At 43.0% G+C, this 25,188-nt stretch overlaps 1 pseudogene; it reads right to left on the bottom strand.

Moving 5' to 3' along the window:
- Nucleotides 1-1,888: 1,888 nt before the first annotated feature.
- On the bottom strand, nucleotides 1,889-23,216 carry LOC124660603 (annotated as a pseudogene).
- Between the last annotated feature and the right edge of the window lie 1,972 nt (nucleotides 23,217-25,188).

Here is a 25,188-nt window from a genome sequence, read left to right as displayed (position 1 = left end):
TGACTAGACATCTCCTCTGGTCGAAACGTATGTCTGGGAGCTGGAGGCAGCTCCCGACGTTTCGACTAGCTAGGCCCGCCACGCGCCCGGCATCGCGTGGGCGCGGCGCGAGTACCCAAGCTGCTCACGCGGCGAACCACCGGCGAGGACCTACGTGGCCCGCTCCAGCCAACGGCGTATCGACACGACGTCCCTTGTCCTGGGGCCCTCGTCCACGCGTCCAGCGCTAGGGCCGTAGACCGAGACCGAGTATAAACTGGGGAGAGCACAGTTGGAGCTTGCCGGCGAAGGCCAAATGGACATTGTCGCGGGCTGGTGCATGCTGCTGATGCGGGGCTGGTGCAGGTCTGTGTTGCCGCTTCCTCCTTGCTCGGTCCTTCTCGAAATTTGATCGAACAAAAAGCCACCAACAAAATCTGTCTGGTTTCTTCTCTTTCCCATTTTGGACACTTTCTAGAATCTACGGGATCTGCTATGTTCTTCTAGCTCAGGCAGGCGTCCCGAGCTGAGTGGCTCCGATTTTGCGTCGCTGTTCCTGCTGCTCGTCGCCGTCGCATTCTTCGCTACTTCCATGCACGTGTAAGAGTCGGCCGGGTTTCGTTTCGACCCCCTCGCGGGACACAGAGAATCATGGTGCATCCACGTTGAACCAACGGACGTGCGTGGAAGGTAAGCGCGACGAACCTGGCCGCGGGCAAGAAGATCTCGCGGCGCCGGCAAGATCGACGAAGGACTGGTGAGCGCGCGCGGGACAAGAAGATCTCGCCGCTCCAGCGATTTTTTGGTCCCCGCCGTCGGCGAGCGCACCGCACAGATTGGCGGCTGCCGGTGTTCCACCATTGCGGCAAGACCACTCGCCATACAGAGAGGCATTGACATTGATAGGCGTTCGCGTCGGATGCAGGCTGCACGGCATGCAGGTCGGATGCAGGCTTCTTGCTTTTTTTTAAAAAAAACAAGGCTTCTGGCTTCTATTGTTCTCACATATGATTTATTTAGGCGTTATATGATTCATCGTTCCGATATGTATCTCGCCTAGTTTTTATTATTTATCCTTTTGGACTTGAGACAACAAAACGGCTGTGTGCATCCTGGTTATGCAGAGGCTGGATGTAATTGCTTATTAAAGTAATAAAGCATCCTTTATCGAAAAAAACATATGATTCATTCATTCATCGTTGCTCCTTAAGAGTTTGTAATAACTTGGTGCCAATCCAACTCGCATTTCATCCAACTTTTATATGGTTGTATTGTATTGCAGGGACGGTCTCAAGGAAGAACTGCTGGAAGTACCGTGTATGCGCGACGCCAAGGTCAGGAGTCACAGCCCGGTCAGTGCTAATTAAGATTCTCTCCAAACACAATGTAAGTGCTTTCTTGACAAACGCTCTACTGCCTACTAAACGCATGTATAAGTTCAGTCTTGTTTATGTCATTGTCATACTACCAAGTGTTGTTTAACAAACCTTCTAATGCTTACTAAACCCATGTATAAGTGCAGAGTTTACTGTCTTGTTTATGTCACTGTCATACTCCTCTACTTCCATGATGTAGCAGTATCGACTAGCATCTGTACCAGTACAGTAGCACACTAGCACCCTTACAACACTATACAGCCAGGAAAATTTTCATTTTAACTCACAATGAGAGGCATGACATGAAGACAGAAAGATTATTTACCTCACAAACTTAGCTTTGCGATATACTACAATAAGCTGGGATATACTATACCATCTGCATCTACTTAGCCAAGAAAATCGAGAAGCATGCTCCAACAAACCAAGCCTGCTAAGTCGAAAGAAACATGGAACAGCCATACTCCAAGCACCCAGCAAGCCTCCACATCATCATTTTTTAACATTATCAACACATAACTATCAAATATCTTTAAACCCTTTTGTGGTAACATTCAGCTGCACAGACGGACCTTACTGCATCAGATTTATTTACCATTCAGTTGCGTATCACAAGAGATGAGAATGGGCACAACATCAACCCAAAGTTCCTCTAGGAACAAGCATACATGCTTATGTTTTATTTTTTAAAAAAAGCATACATGGTTGGATGTACGATTTTAGATAGTATATTATTAAGCAGCACAAACAGCCGTAGGTGAAACATGTCTTGGACCTTTAGCATGTGACACACAATGAGTTCGTAGTATTAGCACACGTATTTCGCTGAATTTGCCCCTCCTTCCCTACACCTTACAAGCAGCAGCCTTGACAACTCTTTCTTGCCCATCAATATTAGCCTAACAGGGGAAGAGTGTGTGTGTGCCAGAAAGATTGTACAAGTGCATGCACAGCACAGGGCAGGCCAGGCAACTCTGCTCTGCTCAAGCCTTTCATTCCTCCTGTCCCCTGGGTCCGTTGGAGTTCTCTCCGCTTGTGCTGCCGCCATTTTCCTGTTTCGCCGACGCCTGCAATCCAGCAACAACAAAGCAAAAGCTAAATTGGGCCAACCTTTTCAGGGAATACGTTGACACAATCAGAGAAATGGCAAAATCCTGTTTGAAGGAAATAACTGAAGCTCTATAATGATGACTGACATATTTTGCCTGTCATTTAAGCAGACTACGTAATAAACGGAAATGGACAGTTGCGGGTTCGGCAGCTCGTGTATCCCTATTCCATTAGTAGACATACTAGATGCAGGGAATAAGTAAATTTGCCAAAATCATACAAAATGACATGTGAATAAGCTTGATTCTAATAAGATATGCTGCCATCTGATATCTTGCCATCACAGGACAGTTATCACACGGCATTTGCTGGAAGGTCCACCATTTTCATAACTGAAGTAAGATTTCTCAGTGCATATGCTTTCTATTACTTGGGTGATATATGATATCCATGATATATACAAGGCTGTATAATTATGCTGAATCTATAAAGTCTACTAACAGTTAAAGTCCTCAGGAATTATCCAGAAACTACCAAGGCAACCAAAAGTGGCCAAATGAGTTCATTTCTGTTGACCTGCTATTTACAAACATATAGGAACTAACATACACACATTCAACCTCATTGTCTCAAGATGGGTATTAGAATATATATCAGATGAGAAGTCCTAAACCACACAACTGCATAGTTGCAGTATCTGTTCATGAGGATTCTTTTTTATTTTTTTGCTGAGGAACAGAGTTTAATTACGTCTACTTGGTGCCTAGCTTGAGACTGCTGAAAGTCAGATAATTCTAAGGCTATGCTACACTAAACTAGCTGAACAAAAACATATATTCTGGGAGTCATATTAAGCTTAATTAGGTGAAAATATGGCAGAAAGCAGAGTAACTGTTTTAGGTGACGACAGTCCAATAGGACGCAGAAACTGGAATTTCGTCAATAGAAAGTTTCTATGAAAAGAGCCATCAAAGTGTACCTTCTTAGATTCCGTAATTTTCAGAGCATCTTTCAGTAGTTTCTCCAGATTCGCTAAACTATCGGCATCTGAGTCGTTGGCATTATTATCAAGAGACCTGCAGTTTATAGAATAATCAGCTAAGGGTTACACTTTATAAATGACAGACTAGGAGACACAGGAAAGTCTGGAGGGCTACCAGGCAGCAATCTTCCTAAGCCTTGACTGTATGTTGGAAGGATCCTCATCCTAGTTCAGAGCCAAAGTAACTTGTTAAAGAGATACAGGGTATAGATGACGTCATACAACTAGGCCATCTAGTTTAGGCTACAAAAAGGGTATTCAACACTAATACCTAGTCTTAGACATTGATAATGTGGTCAGATAAACTAGTAGCTACATTTTCCGAATGTTATCATTATTGCTCCCAATTTGCTGCATTAGCTACCCAATTCTTGATTACAAACATTAAATACATAGTCCGTTTCCATGGAAGCTGCAGGATAGACTCACAGATGCAACGTTAAGATGAACATGGCAACTACACTCCTACAGGTGCCATAAATACACAGGCTGCAAGGTATAGCACTGACAAAAAGTTGTCTGAATTGTTTTACATTGCTGATATTTGCATCTCCTTGATCCAGGCTCGTTCCGGATTCTGCGAATTTCTGATAGCGGTCATATGTACCTTCGATGCTGAAAAAAAAATTATGGCATTAGAGATCAATCTAAATTAACATATGAAATCACTATTCTTTCAATTTTTAAGGCCTTGGCCAATAATTTATGGGAAAAAATCTAAATAAAAGGGGAAAACTGAATAGTAGAGCTTTTCTCTTATAGTATGGTGAAGACCTGCATACATGTTCAAAGTGCTACTTCTATCTGTACAGAAAGTATCTACTCTGTACTCCTATGCTAATGGAGGTGTTGTTGAACAGTGCTTGGATATTTGAATAAAATGAATCTTATAATGCCAGACAATTTAGAGAGAACATTCAAATAAAAATCTTATCACTGTAGCACTTTTGAGAGCATGAAAGCAAAACCCTGTGGTACGGCTTTCTGCAGGCGTACACTTCTCCTATTTTTGAGCTTTAGTCTACAAATTTGGTGTTATTAAGCTTTAATTGTAAGCCAAGGCCATGGCTATGGCGCCTTAAGATATAATGAAAAAGATATGATGCCCATAAATCAAGTAAACTCTGATATTTGCAAGATAGCAGCCCATAAAAAATCAACTTTGTGGCTTATATATGGGCAAAGTAGGTCAAATGTCAAATATATGCAAGATATGAAGAAGTTGACTTTGTGAGTTGGTAACTTTACAAGTAGCCACAGGGATTCTAGTTTAATGGGATTTATCTATAACTAGTTCTTTTAATAAATATTTGATAACCATTCTTTTAAAATAATTATTGGTCTGAAAGTTAGGTATTGTGAAAAATCAAGTATGCAAACTCAGATACTTGGATTTCTCAATGACATAGCTTCATGGCGGTAATTTTCACATCCACTTGTGTATTCTCTAGTTTATTTTGTTTTGGGAATATGAAGGTAAGAAAACCATCATTGCACATCACCACTTTGTATGTGAAACAATTAGGATATAATATGAATTGATATTAACCATTTGACTTTAGGAGTCTAAGAAAGTTTGTGAGCATTAAATATGTCAAATTAAACAAGTTGAGAGAAACAAATTTGAGCCCCACCATCATGATATTTTCAACATTTTTTATGAAAGCTAATAGCCTAATAATGATTTTTTTTTTGCATGCCATAAGGTACATATATGTGGATCTAGAAATACTTGACTATGGGCATGTATTCTGTAGATGTTTGGTTTCTCGATGAGAATTGTTCTTGTTAATTTTCATTTCTCTTTGTGTGGACTAGAATTTCATAGAAGAACAAAAAAATCAATATGGTCAATGAACCTCTGTATGTATAAGTAACTTCCATTGATGCAAATATTTCATACTTAAGGTTCGATTAAACATCTCAAGAATGTTGATTATCTTTGATTTTAATTTCAACTTTTGGTGGCTCAAGTATTTTACCAAGCATCATAACATGCTCATGTACTAGTAATATTTACCTCGAGAAGGCATGCGCATAGTATGACCCCTCTAGTAAGGTGAATTCCTCTACCAACAACATTAGGTCGTCTTGAAGGCAAAGCCCCTCCAAGGGGTCGGACGATGCTTTGCTTTGTGAACAGAAAGTGCTAGCCTAGGTGACCGAGCCTTTCAATATACTCCGTGAAGGCATGAGGTCAGAGTATCTCCTATAGTAAAATGAAGCCCTCTTCCTAGGACTTGAGTCCATTTAAAGGCAAAACCTCTCCAAGGGGCCTACTTCGCTAGAAAAAAGAAGGGGGCCCAAGGGTGGTTTGCTTTCTCAAGAAGCACCAACTTAGGTGACTTTCGCCTTCTTTTCAAACACATCCCACTTCCAAATCTTTGTCCAAGGGGAAAGCTAGTTTGGGCCTAAATTTAGGTGGTGGACAAGGGTATAATACCCAACCACTTTAGGGCCAGTTTGGTTCCCGGCCACAATTTGCCAAGCCAAAATTTGGCAGCCATAGTTTAGTTGGGATGTGTTTGGTTTTTGCCACACTTTATTGCATGTATGGCTTATTTGTCATAGACTCAATTTTTTGCCAAAGTTTGGCTACAATACTTGAAGCCACACTTTTGGGCTAGCCACACTTTGGCTTGGCAAATTGTGGCTAGGAACCAAACAGGTTAGACTCTACTTATCACCATCAACTAAACCGCCCTAGGTGGTGGGTGCTAAAACTCCTCTATAGTGAGAAGACAATTAAGGGGTCTAGCCTCGATTGGATACATAAATCTAGGATTTATGCGTAGGTGAGGTGTCCAAAAGGGGCACAACACACTTCCCAAACGGAATGGAGGAAAGCAGAGGGAGGGGTGTAATTTAAGTACGGGCCATTGTCATGGAAAAAAGAACACAACTAGTGGTGACTTCCACGGTACAGACTCAATGTGACTATTGACTATCAAAAACATAAAGTTCATGCGACTATAAATGGAGGATTTCTAGAAGCAACTAGACTTATCCCCAGTGACATCAAGAGCCATCATGGAGAAAAACTTGCGGAAATTTCTTGCGACAGAAGGTCCCTCATATGCTCTTTAGAATGAGTCAAGGTCCACACACTATTTGAGCCTCTAAGAAAGCCCTTGTATGGAGCCTTAACAAACTATCATATCGTAGGTCTCCAAAAATTTGGGGCACTAAATCACAATACATTGCATCATCATCGACTTATTTTCCATTTAGGCTAATGAATCACACCAAAGAGGATCATAAGTCAACGGTTGCTCTATATATGTTTCCTGGTCAATCAAATGTGCCAACTCATAAAGAAAATAGCCTTAGGCTTCTCTACACTCTTGAAAAGAGATACTAAGTTCATGGTCTCAGTGAGCTAAATAACACATCATGGACTTAAAGGCATTTCCTAGGGCATAAAATTAACCCGAAGGAATAATAAGGAAGAGTAATCTCTTGTGAAGTAGTGGGTCCTAATGCTAGATTGGATCCCTTCATGAGGTTATCCATAGACTTGTCTCCTAGAGGGCCAAGCATAACTTCTTGTCTTTGGAGTGACAAATTACACGAGAGGAATTAGGTATGTCAAGCGAAGAAGCTCGACGAAGGCATGGAGAAACAAAGGATACACACACGTTGAACAAGGGTACCACCATCATGGAAGGCCTACTATGCAAAAAATAGGTATGTGTTGTGTTATTATGCACAATATCGTAAGTAGAAGGTTGTACTTTGTCGATAAAAAAATAGGGGCACTATGGAGTCCAAATTTACCTTAGCTTTAGTGTGGAAGGCTTCCTTCAAGGAGTTGTCTTTGAGATCAATGATTCTGGATGAAGAAATACTTCTAATGTACGTAAGTGGTGGTAGTTTATGAGTCGTTTAGTCATGTCTTTCCAACCTTTCTCCACACTATGGGGCCTATGGGATAGGGATAGATCCCGTAGAATTTAGAATCACTTCCAAGAGAAAAGGATTTATACCCTATAGGTTGGACCGATTACTATCACAACTAGGTCAAGGTGAAGTTGTTAGTGTCACCACACTATAGATGATCTTTGGGTAATTCAATAACCATTCAAGATCACCATGGAGGATTCCACGATCTCCAACTAGGTCACATTCAAAGATTTGTGAAAAGCTCTTAGGTTCAGGGTGTCTTGTGGTTCCTTGGTGCCACCCAATTTTTTATGCGCTTCAAGAGAAACAACAATTACTTCAACAAGAATTGATAGATGCACCACTAAAACGATAATATATACGACACGAGGGAGTGCATGCCACACTAGCAAAGGCATCACACTGTCATGGTTGTGCAAATGGAGAAACTCTATTTCTGGAGCCTCACTATAAGAGTTGAGTGGCTCAACATGATATTAAATGCCGAACTCCACAAAGGAACCCCATGACTCTAAAGACGCAGCCTCAATTGTTCTAATCCATCTTCTATAAGACATGCTACTTAAATCATTTCTCTCACAATTGTTCTAATTCATCTTCTATAAGACATGCTACTTAAATCATTTCTCTCATCTGGGTTACGATACAAACGGAGGAGCCAAGGGTGTTATCATTACACACTACAATTTTGGCAAGTCCCAAAATTATCTAAAGCTTCACTACCCTAGCTTTAAATTGAAGCCCTTCTAAGGAGAAATCGCTCAAAACATCACGCACATATCGATCGATGGTTTACCATGCTGGGGAGGCATAACAAGAATTTTATTTCCCTAGGTTTGGCTAGTATCCCTTGGGGAGGAAGCCGCTTGAAGGAACATGTTGACCAAATGATGCTTTTCAAGGTCAGGATGGGTGATAAAGTAACGATCAAAGGGCCACACTTTAGTCAAGCAATGCTCTTGAAGGTTGTTGGAGATGAGGCCTAACAGTGGGCATAGGAAAATTCTTCTATTATTTTCAAAAGCGAGGAGCCTTGCTAGAATGGTCACAAAGATGCTCCAATGATGGAAAATGGCCATACGTCTCTTAAAAATAGTAGGAGCACCATATTGATTCTGCAACACTCTTGAAGGTTGTAGGAGATAAAACCAAGCATTGAAATAGGGGATTTATTTTCTTATTATCAAAAACAAGAAAAGTTTGGTTGAGAGGTCACCAAGCTAGTTCAAGTGGATGTCAAATGAACAAGCATCTCCTCAATAGCGCATGAGTGCTAAGTGAAATATTTATTTCACCATAGTAGGAATGGTAACCCCTCCTCGTGGCACTCCAAATTGAGATGTACTACATCACTAGCGATAGGTTATGGACAAGGGCATCATATCAACCAATCATGAATTTTTTGCCCATTGTCACCTCGGGTGTCATGTGAGGTCGTGGGGATGTCCAACCTACCAATTATTATGCGGGAATTAGAACATCTTCTGTTGGGATAAGTATTAAAAGAGTCTACATGTATAAGCATAACCGCTAAAGATATGCGGTGAGTACGAGAGGAACATCAAACAAGATCCTTGAGGCCATAATGTAGTACCATCGAGAGCCATGAATGTGAACCCGATGATTTAAGCAAACCAAGTCAATTGTAGAATTATTAGACACATACTCTTTGAATGATCTAAATTCAAGTATGGTATATCAAATAAATCAGACAAATGAATAATATAGGTAAACATAAGAGTTGTTCAATTCAAAAAAGTAAGGAATGTTATATATCACTATAAGCACCGTCACCGCCAAATGATGCAAAATTCCTGTAAAGTCTTGTTGCACCAATTCCCACTCGAGAATAAATATTGAAGTTGAATTACCTAGCATATTTTATAACCAGGTTAGACCAAGATTGCAAATGATTTTGCACACATCAAATCAAACTTTACACAATAAAATCATACTATAGAAGATTCCTAGTTTGCAAACGCAAAATATACTATGAATTACCCAGAAAACTACATTAAATGCCATACGATGGTATAATGGTGTGATGAATATCATAAAACAGTTAGTGTGTATGATCTAGCATTTCATAAAATGGTATGGAGTTTTGTATCAGAATGACATCCATTATCAATGCCACACATAACCATGAATACAATGTCACGCGGATAAGTTATAACATATTAGGTACAAAACCAACAATCATTCATCAACACGGTAAAACTATATTTCACTTTAATACTTACATTTACTTAGTTTGTTCAAAACTTGAGTTCATAATTCACATATATTCGCATGTTTATAATGACTTGTAGTCAAGTCAATTTGTATATTCGTCACACCCAATGTTTGAGTTATGCAATATTCTTATTCAAAACAGTTTCTACATATGGAATTATGCCTTTCAGTATCCACTTATATTTCTGAGTGTTTAGACCATATTTCTTATTAAGTAAGCTTGGATAATTATAAATTATAATGCTTATATTACTTAAACATGACTTTATGACATTTCTACACAAATTTGTCATAAATGGATACCAAGACAAAATTTGGCCAAACAAAGATGTGTTTGTGGAGAAGAAAAGGTTGCACCATTGCCTATTTTGAATGTTGCATCCTGTGACCTAGATGCACCCTCTAACCAGTTACCATATTGCGTATCTTAATATGTTAGTTGTTTCAACCCACACCAGCCTACCCTATGTGGATGAAGACGAGACTGGACAACCCTGGTGTTTCCGTTGCAGTTTGCTTCTATTTTGATGTGTCGTGATTGATAAGGCCTAGTAGTAAGGAATGTATAGCTAGGAAGAGAAATAGATTCTCACCTTAAGTATGGTGCTAATTCACTGAGTGGCAATCAAGGTGTTTAATGGTGATACAATGTATTTAGGAAAGACATTCATTTATTGAGAACTAGATTACTTCTCCCGCAATATTTTGTACTTCTTTTGAAGAAATTGGTTGTTATAAACACATTAGTCCCAACCATTCTAATTGTTCACAAGGTCCAATTTGATGTTATAGCACAATACATGAAACTAAGAAATCTAGTAGCAGCACTATTTGTTTGTAGGACATTCACACACCATTAACAATAAGCGCCTAAGCGTGAACTACCTTGGGCAAAAGAAACCCACCCACCCCCCCACCCCCACCCTAGAACCTCGTGGACATAGCAAGCGTGTGTGAGCACTTACTCAAGGTATAACATATGCAATGTATCGTGTCGGTAGAGATCTTACAATCGAGGTATGGTATCTCATCTGACATCAAATAAAGATATATGATGGAACAAAGTACTAATTGGGCTTCATAATTTGAGAGATTGTCGATGATATTCGCCTAGTTAGTACTCCCTTCGTTCCATTTTATTAGGTGTATTTTTTTGGGCACGAAAACCGAGGCATCGACTTGAGGATAGTTGATGTAAATGCCTTTGATTACAATGTTGATTAGAGGAGCAATTATTTGCGGCTAGTTACTAGTTCTTTTCATTTGAGAGGGATAAAATCAATATCTACTAGGATAAAAAGAAAATACATTAAACATTTCAAAACTTACCTCGAAAACAAATACACCCAATAAAAAAGAATGAAGCGTGAATATCAATATCTAGAGTCAAGCTTTGCGAGGAAAAATATCAAGGCAAGATTGTTCATAAGAGTGTACAAGGTCGATATGACTTTGGATTTCCTTAAGCATGAGTGCATCAATGTATTTCATCGATATATTGGATTGGTGTAATTGGTGAATCGATCGAAATCCTTATAATGGGCAACATCGCCAGGTCACACATGTGCAGTTCTATTAACAAATTTTGTGGATTCAATTTCATGGATTTGGATGTAGAATCCAATGTTTGCGTGGATGATAAGTGATATCTATGTCAATAGAAATTCTCCCTTTTTTCCTATTGTGATGGTAATATTTGTGTGGATGATAAGTGATATGTTTTCTCAATAACAATTTCTTGTTTTTTATTTTCCAGTCATGATGGTAATCGAAATGTGTGGGTTTATTATTTGTTGAATGGCAAATTTTATAATCATTAGGAAATCATATGATGCATTGTTGGTATCAGATGTTGTTGAGCACCAGGATGTGATTATAGATTATGCAGGCCCTAAATAGCATAAGCTTGTGGTGGCTGACTTCCGCTTTCGACTTCGTGTCCAGTGGGATAAGCGTGCGAAAGTCGCTAGGACGAAGTGGTGGAAGCTCAAGGAATTACATATCAGATTTGCCCTATGGACGAATATGCAAGCATCCGTTTCATGCTTGTTTGAGTAATAGCAAGGAGATTCCCCAAAATCATGCTAAGAATAGCTAGGATTTCCAGAAGAAGATGCCATTCGTTTGATGGGGAGGTAGCTCATACGTTCAAGGAGAGGGTCATTAAGGAGGGCCCTTGGGAGGAAGGAGGTGATGCGGACAACATGTGGATGAAGATGGCGACCTGTATTCGTAAGGTGTATTCGTAAGGTGGCCTCGGAGGAGTTTGGAGTGTCCGGGGAAGTAGAAGCGAAGTTAGGGATACCTGGTGGTGGAACACTGGTGTCCAGAAGGCTATTGAGGACAAGAAAGATTGTTTCAGATGCCTGTACCTGGATAGGAGTGCAGACAACATAGAGAAGTACAAGATGGCAAAGAAGGCTGCAAAGCGAGCTGTGAGTGAAGCAAGGGGTCAGGCGTATGAGGACCTCTACCAGCGGTTAGGCACGAAAGAAGGCAAAAAGGACATCTATAGGATGGCCAAGATCCGAGAGAGGAAGACGAGGGATGTTGACCAAGTCAAATGCACCAAGGACAGAGCAGACCAGCTCCTGGTGAAGGACAAGGAGATTACACATAGATGGCGGGAGTACTTCAACGGGCTCTTAAATGGGGAGACTGCGATCTCTACCATTGAACTGGACAACTCCTTTGATGATACCAGTAGGCGTTTTGTGCGGCGAATCCAGGAGTCCGGGGTCAAGGAGGCACTGAGAAGGATGAAGGGAGGCAAGGCAATGGGCCCTGATTGTATCCCCATTGAGGTGTGGAGAGGCCTCGGAGACATAGCGATAGTATGGCTAACTAAGCTCTTCAACTCTATTTTTCGAACAAACAAGATGCCAGAAGAATGGAGACGCAGTATATTAGTACCAATCTTCAAGAACAAAGGGGATGTTCAGAGTTGTACTAACTACCGTGGAATTAAGCTTATGAGCCATACAATGAAGGTATGGGAGAGAGTCATTGAGCACCGTTTAAGACAAATGACAAGCGTGACCAAAAATCGGTTTGGTTTCATGCCTGGGAGGTTGACCATGGAAGCCATCTTCTTGGTACAACAACTCATGGAGAGATACAAGGAGCAAAAGAAGGACCTGCATATGGTGTTCATAGACTTGGAGAAGGCATACGATAAGATACTGCGACACGTCATGTGGTGGCCCTTGGAGAAACACAAAGTCCCAGCAAAGTGCAATACCCTCATCAAGGACATGTACGATAATGTTGTGACAAGTGTTCGAACAAGAGATGGTGATACCGATGACTTCCCAATTAAAATAAGACTACACCAAGGGTCAGCTTTGAGCCCTTATCTATTTGATTTGGTGATGGATGAGGTCACAAGGGATATACAAGGAGATATCCCATGGTGTATGCTCTTCGCGGATGATGTGGTCCTAATCGATGATAGTCGAACGGGGTTCAATAGGAAGATAGAACTATGGAGACAAACCTTGGAATCGAAAGGTGTTTGGGCATATTTTCAGCACATGGCTCAAGAAGCTCTGGTGAATAGTGGACAGCTAAAGCGTGTTGATAATGTCAAGAGAGGACCCGGTGGACCAAACTTGACATGGGAGGAGTCCATAAAGAGAGATCTGAATGACTAGAGTATCACCAAAGAACTAGCCATGGAAAGAGCCGCATGGAAGCTTGCTATCCATGTGCCAGAACCATGACTTGGTTACGAGATATTATGGGTTTCACCTGTAGCCTACCCCAACTTGTTTGGGAAGCAAGGCTTTGTTGTTGTTTTGTTGTTGAGTTATTTGTTACATATATAAGTTTAGTGCATTTGTGATTCTAAAATCACCCTAACGCCTTGAAGTTCCATGACTTTTGACACACAAAGGAGATTTTGAAGAAAACGAAACCATGCTATGACGGTTAGCGCTTCATGAATGTTGTATGAGATAAAATGGGATCGCCCTGAAAGGGCTCCTTCTCCTCGACGCCACCACCCACGGCATGCCGAAAATACAAAGGCATTCGTGGAGCAATTACAAGCATAAAAGTGAAGGCCAAAGCAATAAATAAGAAGAGAAGAAGCCCAAGAAGAGAAAGTGCAGCCCATTAAGAAATTGGTGCTCCTCCTACATGGACCAAAGGCATGGTCCACAAAAGACTAAAGAGCCCTTGCTTTTCCCTCTACTTGGTGGCTTGTTGGACTTCTTCCTAGAATAGACTAGATTGCCCTTACTTTTCCTCCCCACCAAGGGTATTGGTGGTCATTTGTACAAGGCATTCAGCCTACAAAAGGCACCCCATGGGGTCATATTTAAGCCGTCTCTCAAATGAAGCAAGAGCTCTCCCTCAAATGGTGAGACCTATTGTAGTGTAGATGTGGATTGCCTAGCCCTTTCCATAAGTTCGGACTTTTGGCTGCGTTTTCTAGCGCATGAAGCTTGACATGGTATAAGAGCCAAGGTCTGAAGCTGGAGTCACGTGTGGTCAATTTATCTTAAAATTTTGTCGGTGCCCCCTCCGTCCACGTACAAGCCTCTTAGAAAGGTGTTGAAGTGTATATGTAGATCATCACCCTTTCCATCAGTTCGAACTTATGGTTGTGCTGGCTAAGCTTGACAATACCTACTTCTTGAGTTGATCCTTTTGGACTTTAAGCTCGAGATCGATTCCTTTGGCAGGACTCCTAAGCGGGATCCCTCCGGACTTCTAGCCCGTAATCACAACAGAAGAGTGGCATGCCAAGGTGTACCACTAGGGTTGTCCCTTTCACCCCGAGGTTTGCTCAACGGAACTAGGTCTCTCGCAGATGAGATGAGGTTGAACCCGGTCAATAAAAAATATCATGTTGCTTGTGTTAGTGTCAAACACCTAGCAACATAGCCATTGAGCACGACTACTTTACAAGTATTGTCGCTTGACTTCACTTTATGTTCATGAATGAACCAATCATGACCACATCTGCATATGTCTAGGATGCATTGAAGTACAAATTATTCTCTAATGTTATTTTATCAAAGTTATGCTATTTTAAGTTCGTAGGATAGGTCAACACTAGCACTGGCTATCACATAGCTATCACATAGCAGAATGTTGATTCGTGCATGTGTTTGGGTCAACTAACCTAATAATGTATGATCATACCGCCAATATAAGCTAACCAAATAAATCAGAGGGAACATCCACTATCTCAATCTCGTATCCATCTAACAAAACTACTAACATCGTTTAAGAAACCTATTTAAGAAATGAATCAATGTCGAGATAATAATTTGTTAAAAATATGACCAAGAGGCAATCATATTATTTGGAATAATGATCTATTGAACAATGTTTTTAAATGTTATACTTAATATTGATTAGAATAGGACACTTGCTTGTAAAACTCTACAATGTGTAATTACTATTATAAAGTGTAGTCGGTAAACATATAATGACACATATCTAGACCAACATATGTACTAATCATGTTTCAGTAGTCATGGATATGGGATAACGAACTAATCATGCATACACGTGTTGAAGGACATGGGCTTGCACATACATGTTATGAAACAAAGCGATTTGGTCTGAAGAGAAATTTAGACTTTAGGTGGTCACATGTTGTGATGTGCATCAACTCATTTAGAGTAATAAAGGTCGCATGCATCTATTCGATGCAGAGACCGGGGAATGTCCCCATTTCAAAAAGAAAGGTCTACCCGACGTGATGTTTATTATCACTTGGGAACTGACATGTCCTGCTAGATCTGGTAGAAATTAGAGATCGAGTAGGAGTATTCATGTTATGCCTCCTATATAGGCTCCCTCTTACGATGTTGAAAACCATATTGTTTTCTTGGAACCGAATTTGCACAATTTCAAACCTGAATGGATCTTTAGTGTAGAAGCACAATATTGGGACATCTACATAAGAGGAGGGATAGAATGACGATTCGGATAAAGCGTTAAGCTTTGGAATATCAGAAACCATATGCATCGAGACGTCCCATGCCAAGTCGCATGATCGAATCTAGCAATTTAGTGTGCAATCTTCCTCCATGCACATGGTACCTTGCAGACTTTGCACCCATGGTGCTTGGATGAACCATACGAGGAAATTGTGAGAAGATGCCACAACTACACTACATTGATTCCATTTCCGCTACATGTCAATGCATGTAGTGATTCCATTTCCGCTACATGTCAATGCATGTAGTGATTCCACTAAGACTACATTGATTCCATTTCCGCTACATGTCAATGCATGTAGTGATTCCACTAAGACTACATTGATTCCATTTCCGCTACATGTCAATGCATGGTGATCGTGCGTGCGAGAAGGTCCTTGAACTGTCGAGGGTTATCGAGCTTGACGTGTCTATCCAGCTTGACATTCGGCGTTCTTCGTCGAGTTGCTCGCCGGATTGGCATTCCCATCTTCAGGTCGCGTGTATCGCACACGTGATTGGGAGAGTTATCGGATCCATTGGATCGAGGTAGTGCACCGTGAAAGATCGGGCCAACGACCCATATCATCACTCTTTTAGCCTCTCTAGAGCACCACCACTTCCTAAATGACCTTGAAAACATGTTCATAGTCTGCAAACATGGGGGGGGGGGTTAGTATACTATCTATTGGGTATAGTCCCACATCAGTTGGTCCAATTTACGTGTGTGTTGGTCTCTAGTTGGGCTAGGTTGGTGGTCCAAGAGGCTCATGCAGAAGGCCCAACAACTGTTACACTATCCGGTAACCAGTTTTTTTTTGTGGGAAGGAGTTTTCCCCTGGTCGCTCCACTCACGCCCCGCGTCCACATCACGGCACCACTACTAGTCAACGAGGAGGTCGGACCGACCACATATCCTCCAGAAGTTGTGTCGCTACACTACCTTTGCCAACCTCGGTGACCCCCTTGGACTCCACCATGATGTGCTCATCAAGCAGCGAGCGTGACGACACCCGACGCACTAGCATCAAGCATCATGGTGGCATCATAGAGGAACCACACATGTGTAGAGGTCATGGTAGCGGACATCGAAGCGATGACACGCATAAGATGGTGCTAGTGCAGGCAGACGGTGAAGCTGAAAGCCCTCGGTGGCCTCCATGCCGACATGATCGCTACCAGGGATGCTTGGATGGGGAGACACGGAGGCGTACATGAGGCAATGAGCAAGAAAAGGAGCATGTCAGAGAGAGGGAAAACTGGTAACCCAATATGTAGATTTCATTAATTATTTAGTATCAAGATGATACCAATCAACCGACCCCTGGAACGTAATGTCAAGAGCTAGTCGAGACATCAAGCATGCACACAATCAAATTATTAAGCAAAAAAAGAAAATGAACATTGCCCTGAAAAGCCACAGGGCTACAGAAGAGGTTCTTCAAAAGCGAAGTCTCGAGGATCATAATAGTGCAGAAATACCAACTTCACCGATCAAACACCGAAGTCAGATCAAATGCAAGCAATCTTCAAAAAATGACTTCAACAAGGAAATACCTAAGTTTGCCATTGTGAGGTACAACTAATAAAGATCCGACCTTGAGTTTTCACCCCAAAAACCGAGACTTGTTACTCGAAGTCATCATGTGTTGCCGGCTCCACTTGTCGAGAATTTATGCTACAAAGCATCGACCCGCGCACGGTTTTGATGTTGGCATCGCCATGCAAAAAATTGTATTCACACCAAAGAAGATGTCAAGCATTAGGGCAACTCCAACCGACGACCCATTTCACTTGCGGTTGTCCATTTGTGTTGGCGCAAACAGACGAAATGTCCCAACGCGGTGACCATTCATTGTGTACTCATTACCCTCGACCAGAATGTCTCACATTGACATACACCAATCACGTGGCCTAGTTGAGGGTTGACTATAGAGTTTACGAATTTGACTTTGAAGAACACCTCATAGTTTCTAAGGGAATTAAAGTGTTCTCTAATCATTTTAGAGGCTCTTTTTTGTTTTAGAATGTTTGCAAAGATTTGCTCCGACGATGGGTCCTCGCTCTGTCCAGGTTAATAGGTCTTGTGCGTATCATTAGTTTCACTAACATAAAAGAAAATACGGAGTATATGTTACAAAAAGTATAATATCATTAGAAACTTGAGATGTTATATTTTATGATGGTACAACTTTTATGTTATCTATACCTACTAATAAAGGAAGGAAGGTTTCTCCCCAATTTTTTCGTCCGTTTTTAAATTACCCTTACTTTTGAGTTGATATTACAGCCTCTGCCACCGCCTAGGTCAAATACCGGTTCGTGCGCTCGATCCCACGAAACAAAAGTCAACCGTGTCTCCCCACACCTCCTTCCTCCGCCGCGTCGCCTGGGCAGCTGGGCTTCCTTCCCCGACCAGGCGACCTCCAGCCCCTTCGTCCACGAGCCTACGTCGCACACAGCTACGCACACCCCGTCCGGGCATCATCACGGCGGCCGCCCCGTGACCCTTCCGCGTCCTTTCCCCTAAACTGGCGTAGATGGCAAGTGATAGAAGTGGCGGCGCGGCCGGTCGACCATGGCGGCAGGGGTATAGCAGCAACTGGGGCGGAGCAGGGTGCAGCGCGGCTCGGCGCGAGAGGCGAACGGGAAATCGACGGGCGGCGGAACTCGGGCCGGATGCGAAGCTGCCTGCGTCGACGCGGCAAGGAAGTGTGCGTGTGTGCTGAGCGAAGATAGAATTGGGACGCGGGCGCGGGGTGGGAAGCCATCTGCTATTTTCGGGAGACACGAGGACGAGGGAGTTTGGCCGCGCCTTACAGCCTCCCCTGTTCTCCTCCGTGGATGCATTATTTTCAACTAGATTTTTCCATCATAGCAGAAAGCTTGTAGACAAGAGATGATTCTTCAGGGAGGCGATTCTCAGTAACTGAAATCAAGAGGTATAGATTGCTCCCTAGGGCGATTGCTCCGTGAGATCTATGGATTTAGGATAAATTGCTTCCTAAGATCTGGGGAGAATTCAGTTTGGACTTTATGGGATTTGGAGAGATTGGATGGACCACACGGAAGTTGAAATGGCCACGAGGGGCACACGGAGCTCGAGCCCGCCGTGAGAGACGAAATTAACGATGACCTGAATCGTCAGGTCCTAGCGTGGTGCTTTCTTCCGTTTGCAAGGTAGGTACGGCATCAACTCTCGAATTTAATTTTATTTTTGTATCTTTCGAGAGCGACAGTGGGAGTAGGAGTTCATTAGAGTAGTGGAAATATGCCTCTGCTTCTTTGCTTCTCCTACGTAAGAGTTAAGACAATATTATTGCTAATTGTTGCGTCAGCCTCCAGATTGCAAATTTACCCTCCTTCCATTTGAGCTCTCCGTTCAGTGTTCATGTGTTCATTCTATTTGATAAAATCATACTTGGCTCAGGATGCAATGCGTTGTCTACTGATTCTAAATTTCTGGACATGTTTTACTTGGTGAATAATCTTGAAAATACTACTTCTATAAGAATGGTACAAAAATTGTACTTAATTGAAAAGTATTTTCCGAGTGTCATAACTGGTGATATTGTCAACTATGAAAATATATTAATTTATTTATTTTTCTATGCTTAATATAGAGGCGGTGGATATTATTTTTGACGACGGAGCAACAAGATAGATACGAGAAAAAGCGTTGCTCCTATTATTATTAGATACAGATTTTTGTCATAACTGTTGTGTAGTGGGGCAAGGTTTTTTTTTCTCGGTAGGCAAAACATATCGGTGGGCAGCGGTATTCCGGTATTTCAAAATACCGGCCGAGATTTGTCAAACCAACTCACTATTTTGTTCAAAATTTACCAATTTTTTTTAAATATGACCAACTTATTTAAATACCGGAGAATTTCTTTCGGTATTTTGTTTTCTCGGTGGTAACCGGTAAAACCGGTTTTCGCCGAAATCCCAGAAATTCCGGCCGAGAAAAAAACCCTAAGTGTGATTGAAATTTTGGTAAAAAGAACATACTTCTAAATAATGGTACTACCAAAATCGAGTTTTAAGTTACACCAATTTATCTTAGACCCGTTGCAACGCACGGGCTTCTTTTGCTAGTCTATACCTAATAATAAAGGAGCTAAGGTTTCTGCCAAAATTTTCGTCCAACTTTTTTTTGGACTGTTTTGCCCTCCCACCAAATCGCATAATACTACACAATTGCCATTGTACCGTTTCGTTTATTCTTTTTCCCCTTCCCGAATGATGGATTCTGGCCGCCACCGATCCCGTCCACTTCCATACCCTGCCTCAATCTCGCCTGCGCCGCCCCTAATCCTCTGCCTTGAGCCCGTCGGCGCCGCCCTCCAATCTCTTCAATCGAGCTCGCCGTACAGCTCTCTGGAGCCCCCTCCAACACCCTGCATAGAGCTCGACGGAAAGTGGTAGTCTGCGACCACGTGCCCCGCTTCCATCCTCGCCCGTAGCTTGCATGCTCGGGTCGAAAGTAAGAGCGGCAGGCTAGGCGGCTACTCAGGAGGTCGCCTTGGCCTAGCTGCCGTGCCCCAACAGCTTGGCTGGAGCTGTCCCCGCCTGGTGTAGGGTGGCCTTCCAGTAGCAGCTTGGGGAGGCAGCCGCCGGGGCCAAGCTCCGCCATGACCCTCCAGCCAGCACCTCCGGCTGACCTCTTCCAGGGCCACGAGCTGCTTCAGAAGGTGGATTAGCTAATCTGTCGTTTCCGCTCAAAAAAGAAGCTAATCGATAGTGCTAGATTGAGCTAATTAATTTATTGCTACCGCTACTGCTTTGAATGTTTTTCTTGGACCCTCTCTCAATGCGTAGCAGCTTCTAGATTTGTAAATGGACATGTATTGCTGGAGAAATATTTCCTGATTTCTTCAGTCACTTTCGTGCAAGAATTCATTCCAATTAGTTGTTAGATTATAAAATGGTTTGTGAAAGTGGCAAAAGAACAATATGCAAGATGTTTCAGATTGTTGACAAATTTCTAATCCGTTACTGATATTTTTCGGTTTTCTTACATTGTGTAAATGATGTAGAGATTTGCAGATAATGTTAGTTACATTATTGTTGAAGAAGTTGTCCCAGATCGAACAATAAATTATTATTAGATTGATTTTTTAGATACTTCATCCAATCCAAAAAAATGTTTGGGTGGCAATTTTGCGAGAAAACACTTAAGATATTTTGTTTGTCAACCCGAACTCTCTGTCGTGTGATGGCCACACCCGCACCAGCACGACCCCATCGCATCCTCACCCTGTTTGTTCCTTTCTCCCCTCGTCTCACGTCTCCGCCTAGCACGTGTCGCTTCGCCGCCTCACTCCCTCTCCTGGCCGCGCCACCTTCCCTCACCATGCCACGCTCCCCTCCACATTCCATCGGCTAGCCGCGAGACAGCTTCACTAAAAAGCTTGTCCTTCTGGTCCAAGCCGGCGATGAATACCCGAATCTGGTGTCGGGGGGGGGGGGGGCTGATCCATTGGCCACGAGCCAGACGCGCTAGATCTGGTGGTCGTGAGGCTTCTACAACGAGGTGCAGATCCGATGGATGCGTTCCAAAAACATGGCAAGTCGGGATTCGTCAGCTTCTTCGATGAGGTGTGTACCCGTATGGCGGCGAAGATCCCGGAGGGCGTTTTACTGCCTCGCGAGATCTTGGTCACGAACCTCAAGGGCGAGCACGTCAAGTCCACGGAGCTCCAATGGAGGTGACCGAGCTGGACGAGCAATCCATGAGTTGGCCGAGTGATCAAATTAAGAGGGAGCTGGACGAGTTCTGTTAGAAACTGGAATTTAGATCGAGTGGGTGTTCTAGGCCACCATCGCGTTATCATTATTTTTGTGAATTTAGAAGGGCTTAATTGTAAAATGTAATTAGTACTAGGCGCCTGACAGTTTTTCCGAACCGGAGGGAGTATAATAAATTAAAAATATATGGATCCTTTAAATACTTAAATGTAGATAGAAAATTTAGAGATTTTATGGAAAAATTCTTTGGTGAAAATTAAAAAGTTTTAAAGGTTGGCATACCGAGAAATAAATTTACCGCTTTACCCACTCATACGCTGTTTAAGAAGAGAATGGAGAAGGGCAACTTCCGTGACTTCAATTTTAGAGAATATCCTGCTTGGAAAATGTTACATGAGAATGCTAAGGTAAAAAAATCAGCCCGTAGCAAAGCACGGGTATGTTTCCTATATATTTATATATTATATTAGTAAAATTAGCGATGTATGGATACACGCGTAGGACCTGTAGGGCTCCTTTGATTCATATGATAGGAAAATCATAGGAATAGGAAAAGCATAGAATTAGTATGTCATGCCTAGTTGAATCCTAAAGGAAGATGAGTTTTATTTGATTGTGTCAAAGGAATTTTTCATGAGATACGATCTCATGTTTTTCTTATAGGATTTGCAATATAAGATGTTCCTATGAATCAAACAAATAATGTAGAAAAAAATTCTATAGAATATAAATCCTACTACATAATTTCTATGAATCAAAGGAGCCCTCGGCACAGAGGGTACCATTTAGCACTTTCTTTTTGAACAAGACCATTTAGCACTTGGGACATGTAGATACGACAGGAAGTTCTATACTGTTTGGCCTGGGTTTTGGGAACCATAACCGCGCATCTCCCTCTATAGTTAACTATAGTTAAAGCAATTCCAATAGTATAGCCGGTTGTTGACTATAAGCAAGATGTCATGTCATCTATAGTTAACATGTAGCCAACAAGTACAATAGTTGGCTATAAGAATGTACTACTTTTTCAATGGTTGGCCCACCTTTCATTCACACACCTCGCTCAGGAAGCACGCTGCTAGTAGCTACTCTCGCATAAGATGCCCACTTACATTCTCTCTCTCTCCTCTTCTCTCTCTTCCAACTAGACACAAATATATTATTTTAATTGTCAGACCAAATTTAGTTCCTTTATCAGTACTTCGCTCTCAAGCAGACGCAATAAAAAAGTCATAATCACCATGCGGGGGCTGCGCGCTGGATCAAGTACCTATGCCAAAAGCGAAAAGGCCCGCGCTCTCAAGTCTCCTCTGTTTCCTTCCTCTATCCTGTGGCCACGCGAGACCCCAGAGAAAACTAGCAGTCCACGCCATTAGAAAGCCGTAGAGCTCGGAACCACTAATCCCCGGAACAGTAGGACATTCTGAAGAACATGCTCATGCGGGGGCGACGGTACTACTCCAGTAGTATTATTACTACCAAGATCCTGAGCAGAGTCATCCATAGTGGTAAGCCTCTCAGGGATTCTCTCAAGCATATAGCGTGCACGCATGGAGCAGAGCAGCTGCCTGCTAGCATTACTACGATCGAGAGGCCGAGGGTGCGAAAAAGGATTCAGTTTTTACTTTTCGGGATCGAGCAAATCGAGCGATCCTAATTATGTGGGTGAATTCTTGTGCGTGCGGAGGAGTAAGTAATTTGAGCGGAGAAACAAAGCGAGCGGGGGAGCATGCACCTGGTGGAGGCGTACTCGTAGAGCTTGCCGGCGGGGGAGAAGACGAGCAGCGCGACCTCGGCGTCGCAGAGGAGGGCGAGCTCGAATGCCTTCTTGAAGAGCCCCGCGCGGCGCTTGGAGAAGCGCACCTGACGGCTGGTCCGGTCCTCGATCCGTCGCAGTTCCACACGCCCGCGCCGCGCCATCCCCGCTACTAGCTAGCTAGCCTCCTCCGGGCTCCGGCCGATGTGCTCGTCCGTCTGTCTCCCTCGTGGCCTCGTGGGGGTGGTGGCGAAGGGAGGGGGCAAGGCGAAGGCGACAGAGGGGCGAGGCCGTGGGGACATGGGGTCCACCCATTGACCTGGTCATTGTACACCTCAGGGCTTGTTTGGGTGTTGGGCCCGAAATTCCCCGGGAAAAGATTCCCGGCCGGGAATAGACTAAAACATGAGCAAAACACCGGGATTCTATTCCCGACCTTCGGACTAGGGGAAAAATCTCCCCGGGAAAAGGCCGGGAACCCGCCGGAATTCGAGTAACCAAACAAGCCCTCAGGGGTGTCGCGCTCGTGGCTTCTTATCTTGGGCTCCCAAGCAGCTGCCTGGCTCTATAGGTCGGTTTTTGTTGTACTACGCGCACACGGGCTGTTGTCCCTCAGAGTATATATCAGCGGTGCTTTTGGGCTCACAACAACGTGCCTCAAAAATACAGACCGTTTTCGAAGCCTAATAGAATAGTTGGCACTCCTATATCAGCCCCTACGAATGGGGTGGGAAGCAGGCGTGCCGGCGCTCCCGTGTCACATCGGATGTAGCCACGAGCTCCGTGTTAGGCTTCCCAAGGAGCACATCGTAATCGTCGCCAGCATTCTTCACCAATCTGACTTCGCCTTCTCAGATGCACTTCACCCCCGAGTTCGGCGAGAATGACGTGATTGTCGATCCCAACACCATGTTCACGCCCGTGACGGCACCGCAACGCAAGGCCTTTCGCCTTGACCTCAACAGCTCCTACACCAACTCGCCTGCTATGCATTGATGATCTGGAAGTGTCGTCATCCACGTGATTGCAACACCGACCTTCCTCAAAACCTCTTCGAGAGCAGCAATGCCCACCATGTGTTCGACTGTACATCTGGCGCGCTCTACAACTACAATGACAACGAGGTATGAGACTACCACCATATGATTTTCGCACGTGTGCAATTCGATGAATGGGCGCCGAAATCTTGAGAATTTGCTTGTGTTCATATATCTTGGGTCACTTGATCTGAGACGGTAGGCACGCCGAGCCTGTACTCGATGACGGCGAAGAGGAAGAAGAGAGTGATGATGGCAAAAAGGAAGAAGTGGGCGACGTGGTTTACGTGGAAACTGACGCCACTACCAAGACAAAGATGGAAATGAACAGTTGGAACATGCGGTCTTGGGTGGAAGCCGTTGGAGGTTGGGTGCCTCATCAAGGCATGCAAGACGGTGAGCCTTGACCCCATCACCGGTGCCAACCAAACCTCTAGCAAGTACTACAATCACATCTTCGACCAAGTGAATGAGAAGATGCAATTTGGAGATTATGTTTCGATCCACATTATCCACAACAAGTTGTCCATTTCGCATCGGTGGGGGGTCATCAAGGCGGAATGCAAAAAAAAAAATCTTGGAGGATCCACCGGTGACCGTGGACCCACCGATGATCGGTAAGCCAGATGTGATGGAGGTTCCCATACAGTTCACACCGTTCATTTGATCTATTTGGCATGAAGCTCAAATTTTTTGGTCGTCGGATGTGTTGGCCAAACTGTACTTTGGATTTTTATTCGGAAAATTTGACTTTGAATTTATATCCCTATTTGCGAGTTTCAATTTGTTTTGGGCCAAACAAATTTATTGGGTCTAGGATATTGGTATTGCCGGTGGGGAACCCCTCCCTATACTCGGAGACGTAGTGACGATAGCCCCAATAGCGCTATGCCGGCGTTGCTACCGGTGCCTATTTGGGTCGCTCTCTTAGGAGATGCTCTAAGTTCATGCTTCTTTTGCCGGATACAAATCCCCCTTTTAGAATTTTTTTCGTTCTAAAAAAAGAATTTTGCTCTTCGTTGAATAATTCGAAAAATGAATTACTTTTTTTAAAAAAAAAGAGGATCTATAGATAATCATGCATAGTAGTACAAAGAACTCTAAAAGTAAACAAAAATTACAA

The sequence above is a fragment of the Lolium rigidum genome, chromosome 6 (genome assembly GCF_022539505.1).
Source record: "Lolium rigidum isolate FL_2022 chromosome 6, APGP_CSIRO_Lrig_0.1, whole genome shotgun sequence".
NCBI lineage: Eukaryota > Viridiplantae > Streptophyta > Magnoliopsida > Poales > Poaceae > Lolium > Lolium rigidum.
Note: the sequence above shows the minus strand (reverse complement) of the source record. Positions and strands in the feature narration are given on the sequence as shown.